At 51.1% G+C, this 17,109-nt stretch overlaps 1 long non-coding RNA gene across 1 annotated transcript in view; it reads left to right on the forward strand.

Annotated features, from left to right (window-relative positions):
• The first annotated feature begins 576 nt into the window (after positions 1 to 576).
• LOC119713027 (uncharacterized) overlaps positions 577 to 17,109 on the forward strand; it is a 33,797-nt gene continuing 17,264 nt past the window's right edge. The window contains exon 1 of the long non-coding RNA XR_003497994.3: positions 577 to 929. This is a non-coding gene — a long non-coding RNA (uncharacterized lncRNA). The remainder of the gene's footprint in view (positions 930 to 17,109) is intronic.

Raw genomic sequence — 17,109 nt, forward strand, 5'->3', positions numbered from 1 at the left:
AGGCATTTATCTCATAAAAAGGAGTTCTCTGGGGTGTTTGACAGATCTTGATTGATTTGCATCCTGCCTGCCTCCCTGGTGCCTGCCTCTTGCACACCACAGTGTACGTGGGGACTTTCCCTGGAGCAGCGCTGTGGTGCAGCTGGGGCCAGCTCTGGCTGATGTCCATCTCCTTGCCCAGCCTGTACCCCCCTCAGCCTCCAAAAACAATGCCTTCCCCTCATCAAGAAGCACAAAAATCGAGGGGCTGGGGCTGAGCAAGCCAGGCTGGGCAGGAAAAAGTCAGTCAAGGAGTGGCTGAAAGAAGTTACCAGGCTCCTTGCCATCCCAGAAGAGATCAGGGCACAGAACATCAGCAGCCTAGAGCTAGGAAAAAATGCTTGTATTTACAGCAGGGGCTGATTTTGCATTTATAAACGTTAACAGTTTATCCATAAGAGAGTCCTGGGACAGACTCAGATTATCCACATGAAGATGCAATAGGAGGAAAAGCTTCTTCCTGGCATTTCTATCTCCCGTTTTACCCAAACCTCACCCAGCTCCAAGGCATTAGGTAACACCAGTGAACACAAAGCTCCCTTTTACGCCCTGCTTCCTTCACATGGGTTGTGTAGCCTCCGAGTGATGGGGTAGGGGCAGAAAAATACAGTGTTTGTAAAGCAGTCCTCAACTGAGAAGCAATTTAGCAGCAGATGCTGCCGAGTAAATACCTTAACAAACCAAAATGCGCACCTGGATCCACTGAAACGAAGGGACCTTGATAGGGAGGCCTAATTGGGCTGCAATAGTTGGCCCACCTGTGAGCTGGGGCTGCAGGAGCTCATAAAAGCAGAGCAAGCTGCTCTTGCCTGGGAGCCTTTTTGCATCAAGTTTTCTCCCTTTTTTCTGGAAGTTAAACTCGGAGGAAGCTCAAGAATTTGGGACAGCAGGTAAGAAATGTTTTGTGATTGTGGGAGCAGGTCAGAGCTAATTGGTTTCTCAGAGGGCTGCGGCTCGGTTAAGAAACTCCTTGTCTCCTCTTCTGTTTTGACGTGAGATGCAGCATTTTTGGAGTCCTTTAGGGCTGTTTCTCTGCTCACAAACAAATGCTTTTGGGACCGGCTCAGATCTGGGGTGCTGTGTCGCAGGATGCGGATGAAACGATGTTTATCGCTGTATTCCTAGCGGGGTGAAGTGAAGCATCGAGTACGATATGCTTACCTGGAGAGCTGAGGCTTTGAAAGTGGCACAGCTCTTGTGAAAATCTCTTTTTAAAGGACTGTGCAGTGCGAGCAGGGCTCCGTGGCTGGGAGACCGAGCGTTGCGCCTACTGCAGAGACTGAAATTAGCTCGGTTCAGAGCTCCCTGACTCCCTTATAACCTCTGCTGCTTGGTCCCAAAATGGAGCATGTAAATAAGTTAACCCCTATGTTTTCAGACTGTTGTTCAACCTCCTGGGCTCCCTCTGTCCCCTATATCTCCCTCCCCCTTTCCCCTATATCTGTCTCCATCCCATCCCAGTGCTGTGGGTAGGAACAGGGGGTGATCTGCAAAATACTGCCTGGCTCCAGCTTCCGTGCAAATGGCTGTAAGGACGTTAGGCTCTTTTGATTTATACCCCAAAATGCATTAGTGTAGTTAAATATCTTTGGTGTAAGGGCAGAAATGTTGGCTAATGCAGCGAGCACTGCTTGACCCATTCAGGGTCTTTTGCACTCAGGGACTGAAGCAGAGAATTTTATGTCTGGTTTTCAAGATGACTGACCCTTTTATTTTTTTTTTATTTTTAATTTGAAGCGAGCACTGTGTGGTGTTAAACAGCCCCAGGTGGTAGGAAAACAAATATCAAAGGGTCTGCTGAGATGAATGCACCTGGGCAGCTCACCACGCACGGTGGCTTCTGCTGGTCCCCTGTGGGCACCCTGCTCTTGTCCCAGGTCCAGGACCTTCCTCTCTATGTGGGTAGAAGCCTCCTCTTCCTCCCTGCTGTTGTCTTACCTGGATGGGAACGCTCTGCCTGGCTTGGCAATCTGCTCAAAACCTTGGCTGGACAGTAGGAACCAGCACGATGGGGATATATGGCCACCACTGGCAGATGGGTTTTGGGGAAATGGCTGTGGATGCTGAGCAGGTGGCTGAAGTTCTCGTGTTCAGATCTGGCAGGCGTTACGATATTTGGGTATTTCTGCCTCTCTGGGGTCCTGGGTGGGCTACCATACCCTCTAATTGCTGTTTTTTTGACTGATGCTTGAGGTCCTTGTTGAGCTCACTTTATCGGATCTCCCATCCCTGCCCTGATAATACGCAGGTAGCAGGATAATATATCTGAGGTCACCACAGCCCTGCTGTGAGGGGGTCTGGCTGGCTGTAGCTGCAAGTTTTGTGTTTAAAAAACAACAAAAAAAAACCACTGACCCTATTTTGTGTGGCACCGTGCTCCTGCTGCAGAGCCCAGCTCATCGTGCTCTTGGTGCCGGACCAGCAGCAGGGCCACCCGTGTGATCCCAGCCGTGAGAAGCGACGTTCAGAATGAAGGATGATGAAATCTTTTCATTAAAAAATAAAACGAAATGGGACCGACTGTCGCCGTTTCTCCTCCGTTCCCCCCGAAAGCGCTCCGTGAATTCCCCCCTGAGCAGATCTGTCAGTCTGCGGCGCGTGGGGCCGCCTGCGCCATCATTTATCTCCAGTTATTTTATTTCTCCTGGTTTCTAAGCTAATAACGAGTGATGAGGGCTCATCTCCTGCTCTGGGCACCTTCCCATTACTTAACTAACAATTAATAAAGCAGATAATGGAGTGTTTCTCCCACATAGGAATAAACACTCCGCCTGCTTAGCAGTGGCATTGCAGCATCCTCAGTCTGCTCCAAAACTGCTGCCCGTGCGTGACGCACTGGCCTGAGTCTGAAGAGGCATTTCCCTTAGCTTGCAATAGGAAAATGGCTCAGTTTAGAGATTTTCAGGCTGATTCAGGTAAAATTTCCCCCCTGCTGAGCTCCAGCAGCATTGTGACCATGCCACCCTGGGGGTCTGTGCCCCTTGGGGGGGGTTCCCCGATGGCTGTCGCCCCAGGAAACCTCTACCACCTCCAAGTCCCTCAGCGTGCACTTGTCCTTTTAAATATCCTTTTATATTTTTTTTCTTCCCTTCCCCTCCTCCTCCTGCCCCTGAATTTTTTGATTGTTTCACCTCAATCTGTCCTTTCAAAGCCCAGCCCCTGCAGGATGTTGCTGGTGGCGGCGCATACTTTTTTGACATCCAGAAGTGTGCTAGACCACCGAGCTGCCATTTGGAGAGATCAAATGATTCCCGGGGCTTTAAAATTATGACACTAGCCTTGAGGGCTGGAGGAAGTGGATAGTCAGGAGCTGAAAGCTGCCCCTTTGAAGTTTGGGATTTCTGGAGATGTCATCTTTTATATATATCGCCAGCCAGGTTGCTTTTCATTTCATCCCAGGGTTATTCTTGTCTGGATTCTTAGAGAGCGAGACCTCACTTCAAGGCAGAAGGGATGAGGAGAAAGATGGATGAGCCCGGCCGTTTATGCATTTCATATCCCTTTGAAATATAATAGTTTAAGTTTTGTCAGAAATCACAACACGCCAACACCTCGTGCCTTTGTACGGAGTGCATCTCCCCTGGTTGGATACAAATTGAAGCCCTGTGCCCCTGTCCTCGTGCTGAAGCACCTCCAGCCCCTAACCCCGGGGCTGAGCACCTCTTTTTCACCTGGGTGGCGAGAGGAAAGCTTGCTCTGAGGCTGTGGGATGGGTTGTGCTGTGCCATCATCTAGGACTGAAGGGACAGGGACAGGACAGCCAGGATGCGCCTTCCCCCTTCTTAGAAGGAAAAAGGGCAAAAATGTCTGCCTAGGCTCAAAAAATAAAAATCAATGCATCCTGTGAAATCTACTGCCAAAAATAAAAAAATAACTAAATTATGGGGTGTATCTCCTGCTTCTCAAGATCCCTGTCTGGCCAAGTTCTCCTGACCAGACTCCAAGTGAGTAGGCTCTGCCTGGATGGGTACTGGCTCAAAAATATGCTATGGCCAAGCAGGGCTAACTAAATTGAATTTTTGCTCGTGGTCTGTGACTTGAATATTATGCTTAGGGAGAGCCCGTGGGCATGGTCCTTGCTTGGTGGAGGCAGAAGTTGCGGCAGCGAGGGCTCTCCCATCAGGTCCCCCCATCCAGCAGTGTCTTGTGCCCGGGAGGAGCTGCTGGCCAAAAAAAATAAATAAATAAAAGCCCCCGTGTGCGCAGAGTGGTGACGGATCTGGAGTGTCTGGAGAAGATGAAATAATTTATAAGCTTGGGTTTTAATGTTCCTGTGTTGTGTTTTTTTTTTTTTTTTTTTTTTTTTTTCTGCAGCTGCCACCTCCCCACCTTCTGTCATTGTCGTCGAACTGAATTTACAAGGGAAAGAAAATAGTTCTCGCTAATGTTCTCACACAAACGAAACATTAGCTAGAGAGACAAAAAGAAAATAATTGATTGTGAAAGCAAACCCCCTGTGAGACAGCCTGAGCATTATCAGGAGCAGCCTGGGAGGGGAAGAGGGGGGACAGGGAGAGGGGAAGGGAGGAGAACAGGCCGGCCTGGAACAACAAACATAGCGTTTATGATAATTATCCACGTTTTAATCCCCGTTTCCAACCAAGCATTCACTTCCTTTAATTAGTTCTTGATTAGAAAGAGATTATCTAATAAATTGCACGAGTACGGAGCGGGTTATCTTCACTGTGTTCTTGCACGCGAAGTTGGGAGTGGATGGGCTTTGAGAGGGGTGAGGACATGCAAAAGCTCCCTTTGCTTCTCCCTCGTTCCCTTGGCTGCAAATATTGTCCGTCGCCGGCGTTAACAGCGCGGCCAGTGATGTAAATCTGTAATTAAGCTGAATTAGCATGTCCTCGAAAGTTTTACATGCGCAGACACAAAGGAGGCTCCTGCCTGGAGCCTTTCCAGCGCGATTTGAGGGGAGGGGAGAGCGTGGGTTATTGAAAGAGCACGCTGCTGACGTTCTGGGCGCTGGTTGTGGTGTGTGCTGAGAATATTATTTGGGGTTTGCTGCCTGGATGGGGCTTTTCTTCGTCCGCCAGTGAGCGCTGGGAGTGGCGTGCCAAAATCACCTCTCTGTTGCCTCATGTGGCACCTCAGTGATGCTTGGGTGGTGTCCTCCAGCTCCAAGTTGAGTCTGGCATTGCCAGACCAAGTTTCTCCAAACTGTGGCTCTGTAAGAAAGGAAAGGGAAGTGGAAGAAGTGGTCTTGAGGCTGGGCAGGATCTGGCTGGGTTTCTCGGGGCGGTTTTTTCAGCCCAAAGTGACCTCGCTATCGATTGAGGCAGTCGATAGGCAGCTACTTAAGAATAAAGTTCCGTTTCCCCATTTCTTCTTCTTCTTCACTTTAATTATCTAAGATAGATAAGCAGCTGCAGGCCAATTAGAAAACAATTACCCGCCGTAATCAATGCTGGCTTGGAAAAAGGGGGAGGGCAAAAGAGTAAATGCTGAAGAAGTGCCTTAAAACGCAGTGCCCAGGTAACCCTGTCTGTGTCTGTGCCCAGAGGGCTTGGGGCAGGAATGGGACACCAGTGATGAGCATGGTGGCCTCTGAAGGCTGTGTTGTGGACATGGAGGAGACACAGCCGTGCTCTGGTCTTGAGCAAGTCCCTCCGTTTCCCTAATAATCCGAATTTTATATGGACGGTAACAGTTCTGCGCTGAGTGCTGCCAACGGGGTCTTGTGGTTATAATGGGCAGCCGGATGAAAATACAAACTTGGTTCTCAGTGGCAGGCAAAGGGAGCGAATCAAACAATAGGAATTAGCAGAAAAGCAGAGAAAACCAGAAAATAGTATTATGCTGCCCCAGGGGGTGCATCCGTGGAGTGCCGCTGGCCTGCCACCAGCGGGGAGGGAAGGATGGGGAGAGGCAGTATGGGTGGTGGGATGGGGAAATGCTTCTCGTAGGGACTGAATAACCAGGGCAGGGCGATGGAGCCCTGCTTTTTGGGGCAGTTGGTAAGGCAGTTAGGCTTTTTTCTACAAAAAAGGGGCTTTTCTGCTTTTTTTGCACCCTAAATCCATCAAAACCCTTTCAGGTGTTTCTCTGATGTTGCTGTGATGGTGGCTGGAGTGTCACCATCACACGTTGAGTGCCCAAGGAGGGCAATTGGGTGAAGCAGGACGGGGTTAAGCCTTGGATTAAACAGCGATGTATTTTATTCCATTAGTGCTCAATTACCAAAATCCCCGTGGCTGGAAATGTGCGCACTGGTGCCCTTTGGAAGTGTCGCTGTTTAACCCTCTGCACTGCAATTAGGGGGAAAAAAATAAAAGGTAATTTTCAACCAGATATTGGTTTTCATTAAGCCACAATGGGCATTTAGAAAGGAAGCTGCGGGCGCCTGTGAGCACACCTGATTTCACCACAAGCTGGAAAATCAAGGTGCCAGGAGCGAATGGACTGCAGACAGCCCTGCTGGGGCCCACACGGGCTCTGCTTTCCCTTTCTGCAACGAACCCAAGCAATACCTTAGGTGAGGCCTGTGAGAGGGACAGCCTGGCCATGTGTCTGCTTGTCTGGGGGCATCCCAGCCCCAAAAGAAACTCTGGATTTGGGCCTCAGCCTGCTGGCACAAATGGGGCGTTTACACGAGTCCTTGCAAAGCAGAACAAACGTTTTCGCTCCTCTTAGCGACTCCATTGCCTTACTCTTTTTTATCTGCAGTTCTCAGCCTTCCTCTGATAAAGCTGCTTTTTTTTTTTTTTTTTTCCTTTGCTGCCAAAATTTTCTTCATCACGTTTTTGCCAGCCCAGCTCCAGGTTGCGCTTGCATGGATGTTTTCTGCCCTGAACCGTGCCCGCCTCCTGTGACAGATGGCCGGCTGAAAGGGCTTGGCGTTAAATCTACTGCCCGTGTCCATGAAACGCAGCGACTGAGACAGAGCATGGGGTGACCGGTTCCTAGAGATAAAACAGCCCTTGCGGTCCCACAGCCCATGCCCTGTGGGATGAAATCCTACAGAGATGCAGGAATGACCCTGGTGCCTCTCTGGTCATCCTATATCCTGCTCGCATTGTAGACACCGACTGTGAGGTGCTGAGTTTATATTTGTAATATAAATGGGGACCATAAAGGTTGGACTGGGAAAATCTGGCACCTCTGAGCCACGGGTGATGAGCTTGGGGAGTCCACGGGACACAGCAGAAGCTGTCCTGGGCTGGGATGTGCTCATGGGGCTGCATGCAAGGACCCCATCCTGCTCTGGAGGTGATGCTGGGGCAGATGTTTTGCCTCAAAGGGCTGCTTCAGAGATGCTGAGGGATGGCATCCACTTGCCTCCCGTGGTTGCCAGCATTTGTTTCATCAGATGCAACAGGCAATCACCAAAGTTGGGTGAAGTGTTCACGAAACAAGTGTTCCTCCCTCGTGCGGAGCCGTCTGCGCGGCGATGGCTAACTGCAGTGTAATTATCGGGCCGCGGTGAATAATTCATAGCGAGTAATTTAATCATCTCAGCCCTTTCTGCCTAAATCAGGTAGTGACTCACGGTTTCCCTGAATTATTCTTAGAGCAGTTTAATGGCACCAATTTTACGCGGGGAGGTCAATCAGCAGCGTTTGAAGCCCGGCAGTGGCAGGTGGCTCTGTTCCTTGACCGGGCAGGGACAGGTTTTTTTTGGCAGGAGCTTGAAAGAGGCGAAATAAAAACGATTCCCTCTGTCTGGACTCACTGCTCCGAGACCTGTTAGTCCTGAATGGCTTTGCTGGTGAAACTAGGGTGCTGAAATATTCACGGTAAAAGCAAACACAGGCACAGTGAGGTTGGGTTTTCATCGCCTACCCGGGTGCAGCGGATCACCACGGATCCGCGCGTGGAGCCCCTGGCCTCGAGGAGCTGCAGGGATGGGAGGAAGAGGAGGCTTTCTGCCCGCAGAGAGGATGCCAGCAGGAGAAGCATCGTGTGCGTTTCCCTGCCAGCTCTTCTGCCTGGGGAGCTTTCTGATCTATCTCCCCAATTGGCTTTCCCCAGGAGCGCGCGCGCTGCCTTCGCCTCCCAAAACACACACGATCCGTCACAATTTGCAGCCTCCGCTTCAGCGAGGAGGGGGCAGACAAATTCATCTCTATAAACGCTTCCTTTTTTATTACAGTTAATGCGCACCTTTTGCCTTGTGTAATGGACCTTACATTTTTTTGGGGAAAAAAAATAAGCTTGACATCTTCCTATTTTATGTCTTTTTTTTTTTTTTTTTCCTTTTGCTGCGTGCAGCATCCTGCTCCATCTGCCTGAGCCAGGCGGAGTAACGGGGCAGGATGCATGCAGCTTTTCTTTCTCCACATCCCCCTTTGAAATTTTGGGGTGCGGTGCTCCCAGGGTGGATGCACGACCCTTTTGTTCTGCAAGGGCTGCCCGCGGCCGGGCTCCTGTGGTGAGGGACCGTCTCCTTTGGCTTTGGCGTGTTGGAGTGTAAAAGAGCTGACCCTGCCGGGATCAGGCTTGACCCCAAACTGTTAAGGAAAAATGTCGAGACAGATTGGAGGCCCTGACCGCTTTGGTTTTTCCCCTCTCCTGTCCTCGAGCTGTTTCCTGCAGCTGCAGGGAAGGTGCAGAGTGAGGTGCAGCATCCCCACCTGCCTGCTGTGGTGCTGGGTGGCTGTAGGGTGGCAGTGCATCCCCGGAGAGCATCACCCAGCTCCCGGGTCCTGAACTGGTGGTGCCCTGTTGGTGAGGTGGGGCGAGTCCTGGCTTTGGGCTCATCCCCCTCTTTGTGCCCCCCACTGCCATCAGGGGACAGGAAGGCTGAAACCAAAGGGAGTCTGGCTTCTGTTTTCCAGGAAGCCTTGGGAATCTGTCTTTAAAAGAAGAAAAGAAATATTTTTAAGGCAACCTGCCCTGTAGGCTTGCTACAATGCTTTTTAAACTGAGACTGTAGCTTGCATGGTGCCCACTTAAGAGCTCAGCTGGAGGGAAGATGATCCGGCTTTAGGAAAGTGCATGTGTTGGGAAAACACTAAAACAAGATTTTTTTTTTAATATATTTTGCATCACTTGACATGAAAAAAGCCCCCACAAACCAACTGCTTTAGCACCTCCTGAGGTTCCTGTTACTTGTTTTGAAAGCAGCTGGGTGGGAGCTGAAGGGACGAGGCTGTGAGCTGTGCAGGTCTGGTGTCCGAGGGGACACAAAGGGGTTAAGGTAACGTTTGTCTCTCTGTGTACAAAAACATCCCTGAGAGGGTGCTGCTCTCTGGAAATGGGTGTCTCTGTCCCCTTCTTTTGGGCCCTGGAGGAGCAGAAATTTCTGGGGAGGGGGAGTGAGGGCCCTGGAAAATATCAGGGTGTGATGCTTGGGTGAGCAGAGTGTGTGGCTGGCTTCCCCCAAAGCTGTCCTCTGGGGAAATCCCATCCCTGGGGAAAAAAAATGAGTTTCTAGAGGAAAAATACTGTCAGGAATTGCTTGTTTAGGAGAGCAACCTAGCACAAGGTCTGTCCGTGTGCACCAGGAAGACCAAACCCATGTAACTTGGGCATTTTCTTTCTGTCTGAAAGAAGCAACCCCCAAACCGTTTTCCACGTTGTGGAGTAATGCACGCGTCTTTCCTTTCCTCTTCTTGACAAACAGATGTGAAATCTCATCAAAAAGTGAGAAATCTGATGTCAGCTCCATGTTCGCATGGAGGCCTGGGCAAGAACTCAAATTACCAACCCTATACGGAGGATGACAACATGGGAAAAAAAAAATCCTATTTTCTGCGTGTGGGGCGAAAAAAATGGGCCGCGTGCCTTCGTCCGTGGTCCAGATTTGGGTTCTGTGGGAGGGGTACGAGGCGCAGGCGTTGCTTTGCTGCGGGCAGAGCCTTTCCGTGCCAAAGCGCGGTGGGAAGCCGCGGGCCGTGCCTCCTCATTATCTCATGCATCCCCCCGGCTGCACTCGGGGCCTTTCACAGACCCCCATTATTTCCCATCCCCTTGGCTTGTCAAAAACAATTTGGCCCCTCGTTACCAGCCGGACAAAACGGCTCTCGGCTCCGCCGCCCCTCTGGGAGGCCCGGGTGCTTTCCAACTTTCATCCCTCCCGCTCCGTGCGGGCTCCCGGCTCTCTGGGCAGGTCCCAGCCCCAATTAGCAGCCTTTTTTTTTGCAAAAGGGCCCGGAATTTTAATTAGTCAAGCAGTCAATTATCTCCATGGCCACCCTGTGCCCTCCTGGCCGCCCCGCAGCTGTCCCCGTCTGCGCCCTGTGTGGTGACCAAGGGGGGACCCCCTTGTCCCAGATCCTGGTGCTGGCTGCCAGGGTTGATCTGCTGGCTCCCTGCCTCTTCTGTGAGAGGGGTAGCATCTGGTGGGTGGGTGGCAAAGCGGGATTATGGTGAAAAAAGGATGGAGGGACCAACATCCTGCCCTAATCCCCCTCCTTCCCTGCAGTATCAGGTGTCCCCACGTTGCAATTCGGAGTTTTATCAGGGCATCGGGTGTACGTGTCTTAATAGTGGGAAGCACGGGGTTGTTTCCATCTAAAATGGGGAAGAAGAGAGGGTGGAAAAAAAGGTTGGCAGAGAAACAAGAGGCCACAAAATAATTTCCCTTTGGTCATTCTGCGGTAGGTGGCTGAGAGAGGGACACTGGCTGTCCTGCAAGGTGCTGGTACACGTAGGATGCACGCCTGGCAGGGTGCTGGAGAAGCTCTGCAGAAACTAGGCTGACGTTTACTACTGGGGGAAAAAAAAAAAAAAAAAAGATGAAGAGGAGAAGACCTGGAGCCAGGCTAGGAAAAGACAACTGCTCCTGGTTTCAGTCCCTCGGTGCGTGGATGCGAGATGACCGTGCGTGGCTGGGCGCGCAGCTGCCTTCCTGCTGCCTCCACCACCCATAAACATCACAGAACGAGCCCAAAACCGGCAGTTCTGTGAGTGATGCATGAGCCAGATAGAGTGACTCTGAAGGGCTGCTAACAGCGAGTTCTCAGGGCCCTAAATAACAGCCAAATTTTTTCATAAGGACACCACATCCAGCAGCTCTTGCTATTGCTGGGCTCACTTGAAAATACTGGCTGTAATGGCTGCAATTATGAGTTGATGGCCTTAAATTCACCATCAGACCTAATGCCTGTTTTTTCTGTCCATTTCTTGTTTCCATTCTGCCTTTTTGTTGGCATTCCACAGCCACAATTATTTGTCATTAGTGATTAATCTTGAAAGCATCAGCTTTTTTTTTTTTTTTTGTCCCCAGGAGCTGTGTTGCTTGCTCCCTGGTTTTATTGTTCGCCACTTTCCATCACTCTTTCTCATGCCTCGCTCTAATCAGTTTTGCGCTGCTCGAAAAAGTTGTTTCTTTTTTTTTTTTTCTCTTTTTTTTTTTCCGACGGGGGAATAAGCAGTGCAGGGAACATGCCCGAGAGATGCGCTCGCAGCTGAGGCTGCCTGCAGCGATGTGATGTTTATGCCCTGCTTGCAGCCATGCCCCTTGGGAGGAGGACAGCACTGGGGCATTTTTCACAGGAGCTGGGAGGATGCTGGGTTTGCTGGGGCAGGGAGGAGGTGCGAGAGGCATCAGGTCTCTGTCTCCAAAGCAAAGAGGCAGCGTTGACTTTTCTTTGATTTGTTTGAATCCTTGGGTTAGAGGGTAAAAAAAAAATCGTCTTGGCACTTGTTTATTTTCTTATTATTTTTAATGCTTTTTTAGCACTGGATGTGTAGGGAAAGCTGTTGTGTTTAAAGTGCAAGGTTTTTTGGCTTATTGATTGTGCCCGTTTGTAAGGCAGTGATGGATGGTGAGCTGGTTGTCGAAGCAGGATGGATCCTCGGCTTCCCAAGCAGCAAAACATTGCACGGCTTAGTCTGTACCCATGGGGACGATTCTGTGCAGGAGGGTGAGGTTGTCAGTGGGGAACCCGTGGTGTTAGGTCGTGTCTCATCTGCCTTTGGTCATCCAGACAGTGCCTTGGTGCCTCAGTACGAGGAGATGCTCCTTAGGATCGCGTCCTGCTCTGAGATCTCCATCATCTCCCTTTACCTGCTCTGTGACTGACCCTGATGGTGTTTTATCTCCATTTCTGAAGCCTTTCCCAGCCATTGCCAGCTTTATCTTCCTTCCCCTGATCCTGAATCCAAAGGTGCAGAAATGGGAGCAATTGGGACATCTGGGAGAAGGGTTAAGGGAACGTGAAGAAGCGGCCCCAAAACTATTAGGGGCTGGTGAGTCTTTCAGGAAGAGAATATTCAACAAAATGAGAGAGTTATAGGAGGAGAGAACTTGTGAGATTTAGTGGCTATCCCCCAAATTCAGGCAGATGCGTGACCAACGCTATAATATTGCAGTGTCTGGGGACTGGAGCCATTAGGAACAGCATTGCTGAACCATGCCCAAACCACCCGTACGGCCTCCTCTTCTCCATTATTAAACCTAGGGAAACGGTGGTTGGGAGGAAGAGGGGAGAAAAGGGTTATTTTTGTTTAAATATTGCGGGACTAGAAAGGACCAAAAGCTGTGCCGAGTCTTCCCTGAAGCACTAAACACTCCTTGTGCCAGCCGAGTGCCCAGAGCTTGGCAAGCTTTCATCAGCTTGAGCGCTGTCCAGTAGTCAAATGCTGCTATGGAAAGCTTCCAGATGGCTGATGCCTGATCATTAGTGTTGTTTAAAAGCACGTTCAGCCCTCGGTGTTGGGTTAAAATGTGTAAGGAGCGCGGAGACGCCTTCACCTCTTCAAGCTGACTTCACGCTTCCCAAGGCGTTGGAGCTGCCTCAACCCCGTGTCTGCCTTTTGCATGGAAAGGGGTGAGGACGGTGAGATTTGGGCCATGTTGTTGGAGCTGGTGGGGTGTTTTGGCTTGGTGGCAGCTGTGAGGTGGGTCTGTGTCCTCACCTGGTGGGCTCTGTGGTCACCAGAGCTTCAAGAGCTTTTTTTGGACTTCAGCAAGGCTTTTGACACGGTTTCCCATAGGATCCTACTGGACAAAATGTCCAGCATACAGCTAAATAAAAACATCATACGATGGGTGAGCAATTGGCTAACGGGCAGGGCCCAAAGGGTTATGGTGAATGGGGCTGCGTCAGGCTGGCGGGCGGTCACCAGTGGGGTCCCTCAAGGCTCCATTTTAGGGCCGGTACTTTTCAATATTTTTATAAACGATCTGGATGTAGGAATAGAAGGCATTTTGAGCAAGTTTGCTGATGACACCAAACTTGGAGGAGTTGTGGACTCGAATGAGGGTGGAAAGGCCTTGCAGAGGGATCTGGATAGGTTGGAGAGCTGGGCGATCGCCAACCGCATGAAGTTCAATAAGAGCAAGTGCCGGGTCCTGCACCTGGGACGGGGAAACCCTGGCTGCACGTACAGACTGGGCGATGAGACGCTGGAGAGCAGCCTAGAAGAGAGGGATCTGGGGGTCGTGGTAGACAGCAAGTTGAATATGAGCCAGCAGTGTGCCCTGGCAGCCAGGAGGGCCAACCGTGTCCTGGGGTGCATCAAGCACGGCATCGCTAGTAGGTCGAGGGAGGTGATTGTCCCGCTCTACTCTGCGCTGGTGCGGCCTCACCTCGAGTACTGTGTGCAGTTCTGGGCACCACAGTATAAAAAGGACATGAAACTGTTGGAGAGTGTCCAGAGGAGGGCTACGAAGATGGTGAAAGGCCTGGAGGGGAAGACGTACGAGGAACGGCTGAGGGCACTGGGCCTGTTCAGCCTGGAGAAGAGGAGGCTGAGGGGAGACCTCATCGCAGTCTACAACTTCCTCGTAAGGGGGTGTCGAGAGGCAGGAGACCTTTTCTCCATTAACACCAGCGACAGGACCCGCGGGAATGGAGTTAAGCTGAGGCAGGGGAAGTTTAGGCTGGACATCAGGAAGGGGTTCTTCACAGAGAGAGTGGTTGCACACTGGAACAGGCTCCCCAGGGAAGTGGTCACTGCACCGAGCCTGACTGAATTTAAGAAGAGATTGGACTGTGCGCTTAGTCACGTGGTCTGAACTTGGGTAGACCTGTGCGGTGTCAAGAGTTGGACTTGATGATCCTTAAGGGTCCCTTCCAACTCAGGATATTCTATGATTCTATGATAAGACCTTGGTTGCGTTCCCCCAACAGCAGTGCCACGTGGTGGCTCGGTTTTGTGTCTCGTGAGAAGATGGCTGGTCCAAGAAGGACAGCGGAGGATGATGCACGCCTGAAGGGGGCACAAAATCTCTGATTAATTTCCCTTTTTGACTCTTCTTCCCCCTTAGAGATCCCACCAAAGGTTTCCTTGCTCCTGTGTGTGAGGAGCGCTGGAGACATCACAGCCTGCTTCTTTCTTCTGGTAGAAGCTAGAGGAGAGGAGGAGAGCCATGGGCTGATGCCAAAATCTTCTCCCCTTGCCTTTTCTTCACTTCATGCATTTCTAGCTCTTGGCAGCAAAGGCTTGGAGATGTAAGCTCCCAAACCAGGCACCACCTCCTGCTGCTGCCAACCAGGGGGCCTCCGTGTCTGCCCCGGGTGGTGGGATGGCAGGAGCGGGGTGCTGTGAGGTCCGGGGGCTCCTGAGATCCCTGGAGGGATGGGGAAGGCAAGGAGAGAGCTGTCTTTGACATGGATTGTCCAACAGAGCTTAAACGATGCTTGTGTGCTCACAGCCCTGCAATTAGCCAAATGTTGCGGCGGGACTAAGGGAAGGAAATCAGCCAAACACCATTTTTCATCGACAACTAGTGGAGGCAGATCTGGGAGGGACTGGGAAGGAGCAAAGGCGAGGTGCACCTGTAATGACAAGGCACCGAAGGCGAGTTGTGGGTTTCAGAGCAGAGCGCCTGCCCTTTCTCGCTGCGTAGCAGAAATCAAAACAAAACGGAGCTGGAAAGCCTTTTTCAGCCTCATTTTCAAAGCCATCTCCGTCTTGGAAATAGCCCTGAAATGAGCCTGGGAAGTTAAGAGCCACGCAGGGAGGCTTAGGGAGGGCCCTGCTGGTGTGCTAGGAAGGGTTTGTTTGTGTGCACGCCGTATTATTACATATCTCGGGGAGCAGATGACATTATATTGCTTTACATTTGTGCTATTTTTGCTTCAAGGCTCTGCCGTGATTTGTGGTGGTGGGGCCAAGGGAAGATAACAAATGGGTGTCGCGAGCCTATGAAGAATGGGATTTTTCCCCATTCTGTTAGAGTATTAAATAGCTATTTGTATTACAGCCTTTTTTTTTTTTTTTTTTTTTTTTTTTTTTTTTTTTGTGGTGTGCTGAGATTCAAAAACAAAACACAACTTTATTTGCTAGTGCCACGTTGTTTAATTTAATCAGGCTGAAGTACGCCTTTTAATAAATTTGCTTTATTGCAACAAGGTCTTCTCCACGAACCCATGGCGCTCCCGGCCCCGTGCTGCAGCAGCCAGCAGGATTTACGCTGCCTGTGCCACGGCGTTGGTCTCACGGGATCGGGCTGAGGTTAAGCCAGCCGAAAGGGACAGCGTGGAGATGGGCTTCGGGGGGACCTGGTGAGAAAGAGTAGCCAGAGGTGGAAATGTCCTGGGGGAAGAGTGGTGAGCAGTCCTACCCGCCGGCCCCTTTTTATCTGCTACCACTTGATAAAACGCAGGGAATTAATGAGGTTACAGAGCCATGAGACCCAAAACAGACGTGTTTTTTTCAAGATTTGCCTCCCCCTTCTTACTAACCTCTGGTGGGTGTCCTCTGGATCCCCTGGTGGCTCCCCTGCATGGGGCAGACCTTTGGGGTGGCCTCGTGCCACCTCCCAGGCACGCTCCATCAGCCACGGCAGGAAAAGCTCTTCGTACAAATATACCCTTCCCCAAAGGGTGAGCTGTGTTTTTCCAGGTTTGCTCGCGATCCTTTTACTAGTTTCCATGAAAACAAATTGCCATTTTCGTAAACACAAACTGCCATCTGGCCCTCAGACGGCGGTGGGTGTTTTCAGCTCCCAGCGGCGGGATTTGCAAACTGCCGGGAAAATCCCAGCAAGGTGAAAGTGGGCAGCTCTGGCTCGGCTCCACGGGGCCCCTGCCCAAAACCCCGATGGCTGTCTGTATGGCAGGGCTTGCTGCTAGGTTTTTTGCTCAGGCAGGCTCATCAGGAGCACTCGACCCCTTGGTGAGCCTGGCATTTTCTGCCTCTATCTCTCGTATCGATGTCCCAGGAGCGCGGCATGAGGACAAAGCCACCAGGGGACTGGCACGGCCAGGCTGCCCATTAGCACAAACCCTTTTCCGTCATCCTAAACCGAGGAGACGCTCCCCCAGCTTCGCTTAACAGAGCCATTAGCACTCCCATTAAATATTTAGCCCGGCGTGGTGTTATCCTACCTGCGAGGAGCCGAGGGCAGCGAGCGGAGCAGATGGGACGGGGATGATTCAGAGCGTGGTGTTATGTCCCAGAGCGCCAGCCAAGGAGCTGCTTAAATCAAATCAGGCTTAGGAATGGGAAGTACATAATTAGATGCTTTAATGATCCCGGGTGCCCTGCGTGAGGTTTTTGCATGATCTCTACAGGCCAGTTTTGGAGTGACTCGGGTCTTGGATGAGTCCTCGGGAAGGGTTTCTGTGGTCGATCTGAGCTGGGGGAGCGGAGGGGGTGTCTCTGGGATGATGGGGGCTGGGAGGATGGGTTTGTGCACACGGCAGGAGAAATAACAAAGACAAAAAGGACGAAACCTTACTGAAGGCAGGAATCCAGGCAGGGGCCTGGCAGCTTCACGGGTGCTGGGGAATTAAGGTTGGCAGGCGTGCAGGTGCCATCAGGTCCTGTCTGCGTCCACCAGAGTCAATCCGAGGGTGGGAGTCTGAAAATAGGGGGGAAAAACATCCATGCCCAAAGTTTCCTGGCCCTGGGGAGTCTTTATGTTCTCTTTGGCTTTTGCAAATACTGTCCTGGCACTGCTGTGGTTTGGGTGAGTGCCGGTGTCGAGGTTGGGGCTCGACTTTTGGAGATCTTGCTCATTTTTTGGCATTCATGGGGAAGAAGGCTCTGAGACTTCTCATTAGGTTGTCTCTTTGCACGCAGGTGGAATTTAAGGGATGGGTTTGATGCACAGGCTCTTGGCAGGCTGCTGACAAAGGTCACATTACAAATGCCTCCCCAGACCAATGTCACTTCTAAAATGTTTTCTCCCTGGGTTTACATCAGCAAGCAGATTCAACCACTTGA

The sequence above is a fragment of the Anas platyrhynchos genome, chromosome 6, assembly GCF_047663525.1.
Source record: "Anas platyrhynchos isolate ZD024472 breed Pekin duck chromosome 6, IASCAAS_PekinDuck_T2T, whole genome shotgun sequence".
NCBI classification, from domain to species: Eukaryota; Metazoa; Chordata; class Aves; order Anseriformes; family Anatidae; genus Anas; species Anas platyrhynchos.